This window comes from Myotis myotis, unplaced genomic scaffold, assembly GCF_014108235.1.
Source record: "Myotis myotis isolate mMyoMyo1 unplaced genomic scaffold, mMyoMyo1.p scaffold_m19_p_5, whole genome shotgun sequence".
Lineage (NCBI taxonomy): Eukaryota > Metazoa > Chordata > Mammalia > Chiroptera > Vespertilionidae > Myotis > Myotis myotis.
In genome coordinates, this window is record NW_023416357.1 from 69577627 (window position 1) to 69592681 (window position 15055).

At 42.6% G+C, this 15055-nt stretch overlaps 1 pseudogene; it reads right to left on the reverse strand.

Annotated features, from left to right (window-relative positions):
- Nucleotides 1–3982: 3982 nt before the first annotated feature.
- Nucleotides 3983–15055, reverse strand: part of LOC118656519 — a 28471-nt pseudogene continuing 17398 nt past the window's right edge.

Sequence of the window (15055 nt, forward strand, 5' to 3'; positions counted from 1 at the left end):
TCCCCTGGCCTCCCCTACCCCCCAGTGAAAACTTCACATTTTGAAATTCCAGTCTATTTCACAAAAATCTGTGATTGATACATCTGAAAACTGAAAAACCATTCCATTTGGAAGTTTTCACAATTACATGTAGATGCGGCTCTCACTCTTCCTTTCATTTTGTGATCCACTGGTTAGCATTGGCGGCATCCAAGCTCTAGTTTTGTTGTTGTCTCTTTCCCCAACTTGTTGGGAGAGGGTAAAATTATGATTTTACCTTTCCAGGCTTTTACTTTGGAGGTTAAATTAAAATCTTACAAAAATCTCTCTTAGTGTTCTCTATATCCCTTCAAGCAATTCATTGATGGAAACATTGACTATCATGCTTTTTATGTGGAAGAATGAGCAAGTTTGGCTTTGGTGAGTGTATAAAGCACTTTGTCTGTGTAACCTCATGGTTTTGGCTTCTACTATCTTCTGAACAGGGACTAATTGGCTTTCAGTGATACATTTTCTAACAAATCCCTGTAAAAAGACACTTATTTTTTAAAATTTTTAAAATATATTTTATTGATTTTTTTACAGGGAGGAAGGGAGAGGGATAAAGAGTTAGAAACATCGATGAGAGAGAAACATCCATCAGCTGCCTCCTGCACTGGGGATGTGCCTGCAACCAAGGTACATGCCCTTGACCGGAATTGAACCTAGGACCTTTCAGTCTGCAGGCCAACACTCTATCCACTGAGCAAAACCTGTTTGGGCAAAGGAAACATTTTTTATAGACAGTCAGCCATGTTTAAAAATGCTTCATAAAACATGTAGAGAAAAGCTTGTTGTATTTGCCAGTCTTGAGCAAAAGTTCAGTATGGTTTCTATTTGTTATGATCTTGTTCAAGGTGAACTGTGCCAAAAACAAGGACAAATTTGAAGGATTTAAATAACAGGATTAACCAATGTTGTTGTATTCAACTATTCAAAATTAGTAAAGAGGAAATACATATTTTTCTAATATGCTTTATAAAGTATGCACAAAACTTAATTATATACTTGGCCTGCAAGAAAATGTAACATTTTCCCCCAAACTAGGATACTTCTGGGACACATTCTGACTATAAAACTAAAATATTATTTTCCAATAGTAAAACAAAATAATAAAAATCCGCTGAGAATTTTGTGGAAAAACTTTCCTAAATGACTCTTGAATCAAGAGGAAATAACAGAAATTGCAAATGCTTTAGCAATTAATGCAAATGATGCAAATGAGCCCTTTTCATTGAGACGTCTCCATCATGGGACAGAGCTGCCCTGAGCCAAATTCATGACTTCAAACTTCTAAATTATTTTAATCCAAGTGAATCAAACACTTAACTTAGGAAACTAGGGGAAAAAATAACAAAATAAATCACAAGTGAAAGCAAGAGAGCAAGAAATTAATAAATGTAAGGCAGAAAGTGCTGTATTTTATAAAACCTACCCCCAAAACCTACAAAGGCACTGGTCTTAATTAATAAAACATAAGATTTTTTATAAAAACAAAAACAAAACGAGGATGCCTAATGAATAGGCTTGCCAGATAAAATGCCCTACACTCAGTTAAATTTGATTTTCAGATAAACATCCAACATTCTTCTAGTATATGGGTCATACTCATAATAGAAGTATGTCCCATTACTTACACAAAAATTATTATTCATTGCTTATCTGAAGTGTCCTATATTGTTATTTGCTAAATCTGGCAGTGCTATAAATGGAAGAGAATAATTATTTAAATTTGAGAACCTAGATGAACTAGATCATTTTGTAAGGAAATTAAAATTACACGAATTGCTTCAAGAGAAAAAGGACAAAAACAAAAATTGAACAAAGAGTTAAGCACTGAGAAATGAAGAGTTTTAAATATCTACCATCAAAAAGGCACTAGGATTCTGCTCTCATCCTTGAAGGATTAACAATGACCAGACTTAAGCTGCTGCACTAAAACTGGACAAAATATAAGGACTGCCTACTTTTAGATATTGGACAACTTTTAGATATGGATAGAGACAACATTATTGTGATTGGGGGCCTGTTGGGAGGTAGGGGAGATAAATGTTAATGGGCAGAGACTTGACTTAAGGTGGTGAACACACAATACAGTGTACAGATGATGTGCTGTAGAATTGTGCACCTGAAACCTATACAATTTTGTTAACCGGTGTCACCCCAATGAATTCAATAAACAGGAAAAATACATATTTATTTTTTTAACATTCAATATTATTTTGTATTAGTTTCAGGTGTATTAGTTTCAGCATAGCAGTTAGACAAACATATATTTTATGATGTTTCCCTGATATTTCCAGTATCCACCTGGTACCGTACATATTTACATAATACAATCTTATTGACTATCTTCTCCATGCTTTACTTAATAACCCCATATAAATGTATTTTTATCATTTACATCTTGCCTGCTTTCTTCCATATATTGCAGAAATTATCATAACCAAAAGCTGTTAGATTTTTATCTACATCATCATTGTTTTCAAAATCTGAGCCAGGGGCAGCTTTGGCATGCTGAAGGATGTGAGAGCTACCTTGTAGGCAAGAGGTAGCTCTTTATTACAGGGTTTAAAGCAAGTCAGTGATAAGCTCAAAAAGATGTTATGTTGTCAATGTTATCTCATTTCACTGAGGTAGAAACAACAAAAACATTGGTTACTTTGTGGCATAAGAAACGTACCTGAGGTACAAAGGAATATTTACTGACAGTCACATTGGCTAAATGTTGGGATGAGCTCCTGAGAGAGGCTGGAGCCTCTCTCACCTCAGGAGGTCTTTAAGAATGGACTAAATTTTAACTTGTCTTAGATGCTGCTTCAGATATGATTACCTGTTAGGACAAGGGAATTGACTCTGAGTCACTTCCAGATTATACAGCTCTTTTGTTCACAAAATATTGTCGTGAATAGAGCTCTGCGTGGTTAGCAATTTGGACTTAATCCTATGGTTGCAGACTGATTACAAAATTACAGAAAAAGAATGTTTACTTGAGAAATATGCATAGAATGAACATTATAGGCATGGGAAGTAGCTGATCTATTGAAGTCAGAGCAACCTGGTTTAAGAGGTGAATTTTCCACATACTTTCTCATAGGCTCATGATCTATTCTTGCTGTACTCTATTTTTTCTTAAGGTTATCTGAACATTAGAGCAGGTGCCATTGGGGATGAGAAGACACAATAATGAGCTATAAGTGAAAGAACTCACCCTAGATTAACTCAATACGTGGGGGTGCCTTGCGTCATTGCTCAGGAAATTAGTTAAAACTAGCTATTGTTGAAGGTGACCTCTGAGGTTATTAATAACCTCCAGAAATTTTGTAGTTTTAGAGTTCAGAAAGTAAGTCCATGTGCATTACCTGAGCAGTTCTTCCCAAGAAAGACTGAAGTGAACAGGCTTTTACGAATGAGGACACTGAGGCTGAGAAAATGGCAATAACCTGCCGTCTATACAGTTACTCACTGGCATAACCTGGATTTAACCACCCTACGAAACACTCTCTCAGAAATACTTTATCTGAATCTTAGTTCCTGTAAATCTTTCCAAAGTAAGGGAACAACAATTGGAAAGGCAGAAGACAAAAAAAGAAGCCACATTCTAAATAAAATAAAGCTAAATAAAATAATACCAGAACTCAGTTTCATTTCAGGGTCATGAACAGTACCAAGCAGATGATCAATTTGCAAATACTTATTCTAGGTAAACAATAGCCTTTGAATTAAGAAAAATCTCCTAAAACACTGATGAGATAACAGATTAAGAAAAAGCTAATAATAATAATTTCACCACAGTAATAAGATCCTGTATAGCTCCATGTAACTTATCTCATTACCAAAATAAAATATCATTGAATTGATTCATTAAACTATGTATAACTGAATTTTTTAAAACTAAAATACCACCGATTATAAGATGCACTATTACCTTATGTTATATTAAGAAAAGAACAGACACTGCCAATTAAACTGCAGAATGCAGTTTGGCTCTGGTTTCGAAGCGGATTGGAGCCTGGCGCCACTGGTGGGCAGGCGGCCTGATGTACCAGTTCCTATGGCGCAGAGAGTGCAGGCCCAGCTCGTCCATGATCTCGGCCATGTTCATGGCGATGGGGTGTTTCTGCTTGTTTCCCTGAGCTCTTCTCCTGCCAGCACGAGCAGGAGCTCCTCTTGGGCCTTGTTCACCATTCTGGGCCGCTGCTGTTAATCACAAAGATGAGACCTTGTGTGTTCTGGCAATAGTGGTGCCACAGAGGCCGGATCTTGTCCTGGCTGCCCATGTCCCACATGGTGAAGCTGATGTCCTTATCCTCCACGGTCTCCACGTTGAAACCTGTGGTGGGGCTGGTGGTCACAATTTCACCCAACTTCAGTGTGTGCAGGATGGTGGTCCTCCCTGCAGTGGCCACGCCCACCATTAGAATGTGCATCCCCTTTTTTCCCAAATGGCCCTGGAGGAGCTTGGCAAAGTCTTCCCCATGCTGTAAACCGGAGTGAGAGACACTGGCCAGAGAAACCCTCTGGGCCACAGCGCTGCTGCTGCTGCTGCTGCTCCTCTCCTATTATTCAGAGAACCAAAAGTCTGTCTTTGCCATAAATTAGGAGGAATGTGTATATATAAACCTCGAAAGACCTGCCAAAAGCATCCACAAGCTTAGTATCTATAAAGGTAACCTCATCTAAGGTACCATTATCAAAACATCTTTGAAGGACAATTACAAGTATGCATATCTCTCTCTGAGAAGCGGCGTGATAGGTCCCCATTTGCCATCCCTAATGTGAAAAAACTTTACTAAGCCAGAAAGTCAAGCATTGATGTTTTATTATCAAAGAGTGATTTTTCCATTAGCTTTTCAGTACCCATCAGCAGGACATTTTGCAAAAGCATATGGATATTGGCAACCAGTAATGTATCTGATGCACGCCATTAGAGAGGCTCAGGCAGCCTACCCATGCCATTAGAGATCCCAATGGCCAGAGATGAAAGCTCCCCCTATACAAAACGCACTGACATTTTGTGATGGCAATAACCTGTATGACATCGTGAGGATCTCCTGATTTTATTAACATATAAAAATATGACTTCCCAGTAAGCCTGTCGTAGGGAAGATAAAGTGAATCCGAACTAGGAAGGAACTTGAGATTGTATATTCCTTTTTGTTGCCAATATAGGGGAAACTTCCTTAAACTGCCCTTTATCAACACTTGCAATTTTATTTCCTCACCATAATCTTTTCTTCATAATATACTGGGTTGTTGCTATTTCTAGATGGTTTTTAAAGCTCTTTGTATCTTACCTGCTTCCAAAAAGGATGTATTTTTGATGTTTAGTTGGAGTTCATGGGAGCAAAAGAAAAAAAACAGAGGGCTTATGTAATGTACACACTGGGAAATGTATTTTCTCTCCACCCCCATTACTATTGCTATCGATAACATATATTATACAGCCGTAGGATGTCCCTTTCTGGGATCATACATCAGCATTTAGGACATCTGTTGAGACTCAAATTAGCTATTAAGGGAAGAGATGAGATACAGGTCTTTTTAATAATGGAGACTACAGAGTCTCTTGTATGTAACCTTTAAAATAAATGGGCAACAGTCATTTTTTTTTCTCTGAAAATTGGCTTCTGAGGGGTTAAAAACTGTTTCCAGCTCTCTCTGATACCCATTTTTATTTTTAGGAATGCTGTTTCTTTGCTTATTTTCCCTTGTGAGCAGTGTTATTCTGTCTGATTCTCTAATGATATTATTAGTGAAGTTCAATTATTGATTTCATGCATCAATCGTGACACTATCTGTCAAATTTGTATTTGGAGGGGTTAAGAGTCTTGGATGTGCCCTGTTGTCTGACCTTGAGAAAAGTGTTCAAACTCTTTAAACTCTATATTCCTAATCTGTAATAAAAGACATAGCAATTATAACTACTTCATTGCTTAGTAGTACTACTCCATAGAGTTATTATAAAGATTTGATGAGATAATAGCACAAATACAGAATATATAATGTATCTATATCTATATCTATATCTATATCTATATCTAAATCTATATCTATATCCATATTTATCCATGTATCCATATATCTCCATACACCTGATCTTTAGCATTATTTTTACATTCTGGGACTAGAAGATAGGTTGTAAGTCAGAAGGTATAGAATAGAACCTGACTCCATTTTTCTCAGCTTGGCTATCCTGGAAGAAAACTGTGAATGTGTATATCATCTCTCTAGGTGATTCTTACGTGCAAACGTGTTTGAGAACCATTTGTCTATATTATAGACTCTAACATTTTCTTGCCTTAAAACATAGTTGGTTTTAACCTGTAAGGATTCCCATTATAAAGCCCTTTACTATAGCCTTGTGAAGATGAGGCTATTTGACATGAAATTCTTCTATATGTGGATGTTTGTGTATGTCTGTTACTGCTTTATTGACTCTGTGGATTCCAATCTGAGTCACAGGAAATGCCCTACATCAAAGTATTTATCTGCATCAAAGTAAAATGAATGTACAAGTATCTTATTGACATTTATGGGGAGGAAAATCCCGAAAAAGTTTCTAGTGGGAGATTGCAAATCTAAATTAATGGCAAATTGCTCATTATTGTTAAACTAGAGGCCTGGTGCATGAATTCGTGCACCAGTGGGGTCCCTTGTCCTGGCCTGTGGAATCAGCCAAAACTGGCTCTCTGACATCCCCCAAGGGGTCCCTGATTGTGAGAGGACTCAGGCCAGGTCGAGGGACTCCACCTGTGCACGACTGGGGCCAGGGAGGGACCGCAGGAGGGCTCCAGGGCATGTCTGGCCTGTCTCGCTCAGTCCCGATCGGCCGGACGCCAGCAGCAAGCTAACCTACCAGTCAGAGCGTCTGCCCCTTGGTCAGTGCACATGATAGCAAGAGGGTGAGCAGTCTTAGCATATCATTAGAATATTACGCTTATTATATTTTAATATTAATAAAGTAAAGAGTAGAGAAAGAGTAAATTAGCTGGCTAATTTATTAATAAAATAAATTAACAAATCCAAATAATCAGACAGTATTACCAGTCGACTAGACACTTAGCATATTAGGCTTTTTTATTATATAGGATTAGATTCTATAAAACATCAAAGATATTCTTGGGCTTAATATGTTGTCTTGATTGTTTGATGTGGGAGTATATTTATGAAGTCTTTCATAGGTTCACTCATGAACAGAGTTTCCCAATTCTTCTACTAAGTTATTTAGGACTCTAGTGGTTGTAATTCACAGAAACCCAATTCAAACTAAATTTTAAAAAGGGGGGGTGAGATTTTTTGTGTGTGGTTCTTACAGCAGTTCAGGAATGACTCTGTTGGCCTGTCTCTGGCATAGTGAGATTTAGGGGTTCATATCATGTCGTTAGGACTCAATGACTCCCATATATCACTTAGCCTGACTGTCCTCTCAGTTGGTTTCATCCTCAAGCAGGTCCTTAACTGCATTTCTCTCAGCTTAGCTATCCCAGCAGAGAGAGCACTGCTCTTTCCCTGTAGTTCCAATAAAACTCTCAGGGCTACGTCTCATTGAATGTGGTTTGGGTCCCTTATCCATTCCTGACCTAATGACCACAGATAGGGAATGGAAGCCAGTGATTTACTAGGCCTAAAAAACATGCCAGTGCTTCTAGGGATGAGGTTTGAGAACATCCCCCAAACTCACAGAAATTTCAGGTGATTCCCTCAAGGAATGGTGAGGGGCTATTAGAACAGGAAGCATGCTGAACAGGCAAAGGTCAACAAACTCTCACTACCTTTTTTAGGGTCTTGAGTCCCTTGACTAGGAAACTCCCTTGGAGATTTTTACCACTGAGTCTTAGGAAGGGAAACTGGGACCTGTTCTTTGGGGGAAACCTAGAAATTTCAGGAAGTGTTAAATATGATTTTACCCCCAGCCTCTTTCTCTACCAATTTATACAATTATTGTCTATTTGCTTGCCAGTATAATAGGAAAGAGGGTTGAATTCACAAGAAGGATTTTACATTGTGCTGAAGTACCATATTTAATTATTTTAAAATTATTTTTATTTGAGGGGAATAAATTAAACTTACATATAAGCCCCCAGAGAGAAGATCACAGGAGAGAGATTTGTTTTCTGAGAGTCTCTCTGTGCCAGTAGGTTTATATTTAATACTATTTAATGACATTCCATACTCTATATGCAAAAATAGGCATCCTATTTAGGTGTTCAGCATGCTTTCAGCAGGCAGTGGTCTCTCTTTGCTTTCTCTACTCTTTCCCAGGGATCCAACCTTCAGGAATCAATGCAGCTCCCTGTGTTTCCTGGAGTCACCCCAATTTTACCCATTCATATCACCTCAATAAAGGAGATTTGTAATATGCAATTAAAAGGTTGTTTTACTATTATGCTTTGAAAATCTTTATGTGTAAATAAATTAACAAATCCAAAAATAATTAGACCATGATTCCTAACTTGTGTTTCAGAAAAACATGGTCTCAGATACCAAGACACCCACCTTTCTAGCACCACTTGCTATGGTTGGGGTGGCAAGCAGAGATGTGACATGGCCATCCCTTCTTGGTCAGAAATAATTCCCAATGAAAAAGAAAAGCTACTGATTGTCCTTCATGGACATAGTCCTTATACTTAGTACCATGACTTAAAATGCACAGAAGACACAGTCTTTGCTGGCAAGGATATTAAAATTTACAGAGGAATGGACAGTTAATAAGAGATAAGCCATTATTTTGAAGAGTAAATATACGGTGCCCTTGGAGTGTAGGTTGGTATAATCTCTTTGCAGGATAATTTATCAATATCTATTAAAATTTGAAGTACTAAATCTATAAAAATTTAAGAGAGTGCCCAAAAAAGATATGAAAAATTAAAACAATAATCTCCAGAAGGCATTTTTAAGTATGATGTAAACCCCTTAATATCAGAGACTGATGGACTATACAAAAGTTAATTTTTCTGTATGACAAAAAAATAGACAAATAGCAAATTGTAATTTATAATTGACAAAAAGAGCTGCTTTCCTTAGTATATAAAAATCTTCTACAAATCAAAAAGAATGAGAACACTAACTCAATAGGAAAAATGGACAAAGAATATGAATACTCAGAACACAGAAAAGGAAAAATAAATGGCTTTAAAACATGTTAAAAGATGCATATTCGTAAGAAGAGATACTCAGATCATTACGGTATTGATCTGAGTATGGCAAAGATCAAAAAGTTCCTTAATACATTATGTGTTTTCAGGTAAGGTGAGAATACGGGGAAACAGTCACGTCTATAGATTTCTGTTGGGAATGTAAATTGCTACAATCTCTGTAGGGCAATTTGGCAGTAGTTATATTTGAGAATACAGCTACCCTTTGACCCAACAGTTTTATTTCTAGAAATTTATCCTCCTTTGGAAATATTTGTCTGCTTGTCAAATGATGTGTATAGAAGATTATTTATTGTAGCATTGTTTGAACAAGCAAAAAAAAAAAACCCTGAAAATAACCTACAAATCCATCAAAAGGGGACTGGCTAAATTAAATTATGGCACATCCCTCCATATTATACAACTCAACTGTAAAAAAAGAGTGAGCTGCTATACAGTCATATAGCCAAGATAGATGGTTAAGGGAGAAAAAGGAAGGTGTAGAACATTGCATTTCTTGGCATATATAAAAAAAGCTGGTAACAGAAGTTGCTCCTGTGGTGGGAACTGAATGGCTCTTAAACAGTGGTATTCGGGAAGCTTACTTTTTCCTAAATACACTTTTATATTATAGTTGTATCATGTGAATATACTCGATCTTCAGAATTAATGTACTTTAAAAATACAATAAACTGCACATATGAAATTACAAAGCAATTCTACCACTAGAAATTAATCTAGCAACATAGTTTATAATAGCAAAATGCAGTCCATCAGTAGCAGCTGTGAAAAAGAATCCCAGGAGTGGTGATATGGAATGCTCTCCAAGATATAGTATCCAATTAAAAAAAAAAAAGCAAAAGCAAGTTGCAGAAAAATATATACTACTAGAGGCCTGGTGCGCGGATTCGTGCACCACTGGGGTCCCTCGGCCTGGCCTGCAGGGATCAGTGGACCTCTGTGCCACCGCAGCCTGGCCTTACCTATCAGCTCGTGGGGCTCCAGACCCCTGTCCCTGTCAATCCCGCCGAGTACGAAGTAGTGTGGGAAGTGGCAGGTGGCCAGGAAGGAGCCCAGGGTTGGGCGCTGCAGCGCTGCAGCTCATCTCAGCCCCACTGAGCCTGTGGCCACCTCCGCTGCTGGGGCACGCAGGGTGAGTGTCTGTGGGAGAGGCTGGCACCACTGCAGCTGCACTCACCAGCTATGAGCCTGGCATCTGGTGCCCGTCTGCCAGCTGAGCAGCACTTCTGCTGTGGGAGCACACTGACCACCAGGGGGAAGCTCCTGCATTGAGCGTCTGCCCCCTGGTGGTCAGTGTGCATATAGCTACTGTCTGGTCGTCCTGTCGCTTAGGCTTTTATATATATACTAGAGGCCCGGTGCACAAAAATTTGTGCACTCGGGGGGGAGGGGGGGTCCCTCAGCCTGGCCTGTGCCCTCTTGCAGTCTGGGACCCCTCGGGAGATAATGACCTGCTGGCTTAGGCCTGCTCCTGGGTGGCAGAGGGCAGGCCCAATCCCTAGGTGCAGCCCCTGGTCGGGCTCAGAGCAGGGCCGATTGGGGAGTTGGGGCGCCGCCCCCTGTCATGCACAGAGCAGGGCAGATCGGGAGGTTGTGATGCCACCCTCAGTCACACTCAGGGTAGGGCCGATTGGGGGGTTGGGGCACTGCCCCCTGTCACACTCAAGGCAGGGTCGATGGGGAGGTTGTGGCGCCACCCCCTGTCATGCACAGAGCAGGGCCAATCAGGGGGTTGGGGAGCTCCCCCCTGTCACACTCAAGGCAGGGTCGATGGGGAGGTTGTGGCGCCACCCCCTGTTATGCACAGAGCAGGGCCAATCAGGGGGTTGGGGAGCTCCCCCCTGTCACGCACAGAGCAGGGCCCATCAGGGGGTTGAGGAGCTCCCCCCTGTCACTCACAGAGTAGGGCCGATAGGGGAGTTGGGGCACCTCCCCCTGTCACACACAGAGCAGGGCAGATCAGGGGGTTAGGGTGCCACCCTCTATCACCCACAGAGCAGGGCTGATCAGGGGGTTGGGGCGCCGCCACTGTCACACTCAGGGCAGGGCTGATGGGGAGGTTATGGCTCTACCCCGTCACACACAGAGCAGGGCCCGTGGGGTGGGAGGGTTGAGGTGTGGCACCCTGTCACACACAGAGCCGCAGGGCGATCGGGGGTTTGGGCGCTGCCCCCTGTCATGCTGATCCTGGTGCCGGAGGCCTCGTGGCTCCGCTGATCCCGGTGCTGGGAGGCATAATGCTCTTTTACTATATAGGATAGAGGCCTGGTGCATGGGTGGGGCTGGCTGGTTTGCCCTGAAGGGTGTCCTGGATCAGGGTGGGGGTCCCCACTGGGGTGCCTGGCCAGCCTGGTGAGGGGCTGACGGCTATTTGCAGCTGGTCACACACCCTTCAGGGTGTGGGTCCCCACTGGGGTGCCTGGCCAGTCTGGGTGAGGGGCTGAGGGCTATTTTCAGGCTGGGACTGAAGCTCCCAACTGCTCCTTTTTTTCTTTTTATTCTGGGCCAGCTTTAGCTCTGAGGCTTGGCTCCAGCTCTGAGGCCTCTGCTGCTGAAAGCAGGTATCTGGTTTGTTTAGGTTCTATAATCGAAACTCTGTATCAACTCCAGCTCTGAGATCCCAGCCGGCTGAAAGCTGGTTTCTGGGGTTTTGTTTAGCTTCTATATTTGTTACAATGTTTCAAACTGCAGGCTCAGAGGCTGGCAAGGCAGGCGGGGAATGCTGGTTTCCTCCGCCACTGAAGCAAGCAAGCCTCATGTTCAGTTTAAGCTGCCTGGCTGCCGGCTGCCATCTTGGCTGGCAGTTAATTTGCATATCGCCCTGATTAGCCAATGGGAAGGGTAGCGGTTGTATGCTAATTACCATGTTTCTCTTTTATTAGATAGGATAGATTGCCCTTTATGGGGAAATATAATATACAGTGGGGCCTTGACTTATGAGTGTCCCAACTAACGAGTTTTTCGAGATTCGAGCTGTCTCTTGGCCGATTGTTTGCTTTGAGTTGCAAGCTAAAATTCGGGTTACGAGCCAGCTTCACATACCCCACCGCTAGTTGGTGCAGCGAACGTCACAGTGAACGCCACAACATCAGCCCAGCATCACGTGTCTCACTCGTTCACTTTATGATTTGACATACAAGTAATTTGAGTTACGAGCTCCATCATGGAACAAATTAAACTCATAAGTCAAGGCCCCACTGTATATATTTTCAATGACTTAAAATGCACAGAAGAAACAGCTTTCATATATATATATATATATATATATATATATATATATATATATATATATAATACACACTGCTGAGTGGCCAGATTATTATGACCACCCGACGTTTGTAGGCAAATTAGCTGTACACTGGATTGTATGGGATATGGAAGCAGAAGGCCTGTTTGAACACCAAGATAAAATGTCTCCAATTCGCACAGGAACACAAGGATTGGGCAGTCGAGCATTGGAAAAAAGTCATGTGGTCCGATGAATCACGTTTCCAGTTGCATCATGCAGATGGCAGAGTGAGAATTTGGCATAAACAGCATGAAAGCATGCACCCCACATGCATGAGTACAACCCTTCAAGCTGGTGGGGGCAGTGTTATGGTTTGGGGCATGTTTTCCTGGCATGATTTGGGCCCTTGAATTCGTGTGGAACAAGGTCTGAATAGCACAACATACCTAAGTATCGTTGCTGATCAAGTTCATCCTATCATGTTGATGGCGTGTCCCAATGGAGGTGGCTTCTTCCAACAAGACAATGCGCCGTGCCACAGTGCTCGTATTGTGCAGGAGTGGTTTCAAGAACATGAGGGAGACTTTACCTTGCTTCGGCGGCCCCCACAATCACCAGATCTCAATCCACTTGAGCATTTGTGGGATGAAGTTAAAAGAGCCATCAGGCAGCTGGTTCCACAACCATCAAATCTCACAGAACTGGACAGTGCTATTCATCAGGCCTGGTGTCAGATTCATCACATAACCTTTCAACATCTCATGGAGTCAATGCCAAGAAGAATCGCTGCAGTATTGAAGGCAAATATGGCCCAATGAAGTACTGATGGGGTGGTCATAATAATCTGGCCACTCAGTGTGTATGTATGTCTGTGTGTGTGTATATATATATCTCCTATATAATAAAGAGGGGATATGCAAATTGACCATCACTCTACCACAAATATGGCGGCACCCACAGTGGAGGTGGGGTGGGGGGTTTCCATAACATAAGATGGCTGTGCCCACAGTGGAGGTGGGGTGGGGGGTTTCCGTAAAACAAGATGGCTGCACCCACAGCAGAGGCCAAGTTTCTGTAATGAGCCTTAATGAGCAATCAGCAGGGACCTGAGGCTGCGCCCCCCCCCAACACACTCCCCATGGGGCTTGACAGGGACCTCAGGCAATGCCCCCCCACTCCAGCAGGGCTTGACGGGGGACCTCAGGATGCTTCCCTGGCCCCGGCACCAGGCCAGGGGACCTGAGGCAGCAACCCCTGCCCCGGCGCTGGGCCGGGGGGCCTCAGGCTGCATCCCTCGCCCAGTGGGGCTTGACGGGGAACCTCAGGCCACACCCTACTGCCCGGGCGCCAGGTCAGGGGACCTGAGGCCGCAACCCCATCCCGGCGCTGGGCTGGGGGACCTGAAGCCGTGTCCCCCTGCCAAGCAGGGCTTGACATGGGACCTGAGGCTGTGCCCCCCTCCTGGTGCTGGGCCGGGGTACCTGAGGCTGCACCCCCCACCCAGGGGGCTTGATGGGGGATCTCAGGCCATGTCCCTCACCTGGTGGGGCTTGACAGGGGCCGTCAAGGTGTGCCCCCCTGCCCCGGCCCAGGCTGGGGGACCTCAGGCCATGCCCCCCACCTAGAGGGACTTGACGGGGGACCTCAGGCTGTACCCCTTGTCCAGCTCTGTGCCAGGGGACCTGAGGCTGCGACCCTGCCTGTCGGGGCTTGACAAGGGTGGGACCAGCCAGGTCTGGATCTGGCCCAATGGTGGTGGGGCTGGCCAGGTCTGGGTCTCGTGCAATTTTGAGGCGCACGTGAGTGGATGGAGACTTGACTCTGCATCCCATTGTGCTCCCCAGACTCTGACAGGAGGATTTTCATATACATTTTACTATTTTTCTTTCATCTCTGACACTTCTATTATAGAGAAAGGGCAAATAGTAATATTAAAATATTTCCTCTAATTAATCCCCTTTTAATGTGCACGAATTTTGTGCACCGGGACACTAGTATGTGTGTGTGTGTGTGTGTGTGTGTATATATCTTTACTCATTTTATAGGCATGGGACATCTGCAGGTGTGAAAATACACACAGGTATTTAACAGTGAGAGACTCTGGGCTGGAGGCCTGGGGGCACTGGCTTTGCAATGGATCTCTTTACATACCCAATGAATTTTAAAGTCCTCTATCCAGATAATAATTAGTCAAACAAAAAGGAAAACGTAAAGCCAAGGACAAACACGTGGCTTGTTGGTTTGTGAACAGCTGAGCTGACCTTCTGGATCAGGAGAATCACGCTGAGTTAAAATTAGTGTTAAAGGAAGAGCCAAGCTCATCACATGTCGAGCCGAAATCCTGGAGGTCCATTTGGGTTCTCTTGAATTCCAAAATGACCTACCAGAAAAGGCAATCTAGGAAGACAGATGACTTTATGTTTTGGGCAATAGTAGGCTTCGTTTTAAAAGCTACTCAGCTGTAACAATTTCCTTTTCAGAGAAAATGTTGTGTTTTTAAATTCATCCATGGAATTTGGCAGACGAAAAGGGGAAAATGTTGACTTTTTCACGTTGCCCATTATGCAGAACTCTGAAATATTCAGAACACAAGAGACAGATGCAACAAGCACAGTGACCTTAAAAAATTTCCAGGCAGATCTATCAGAAT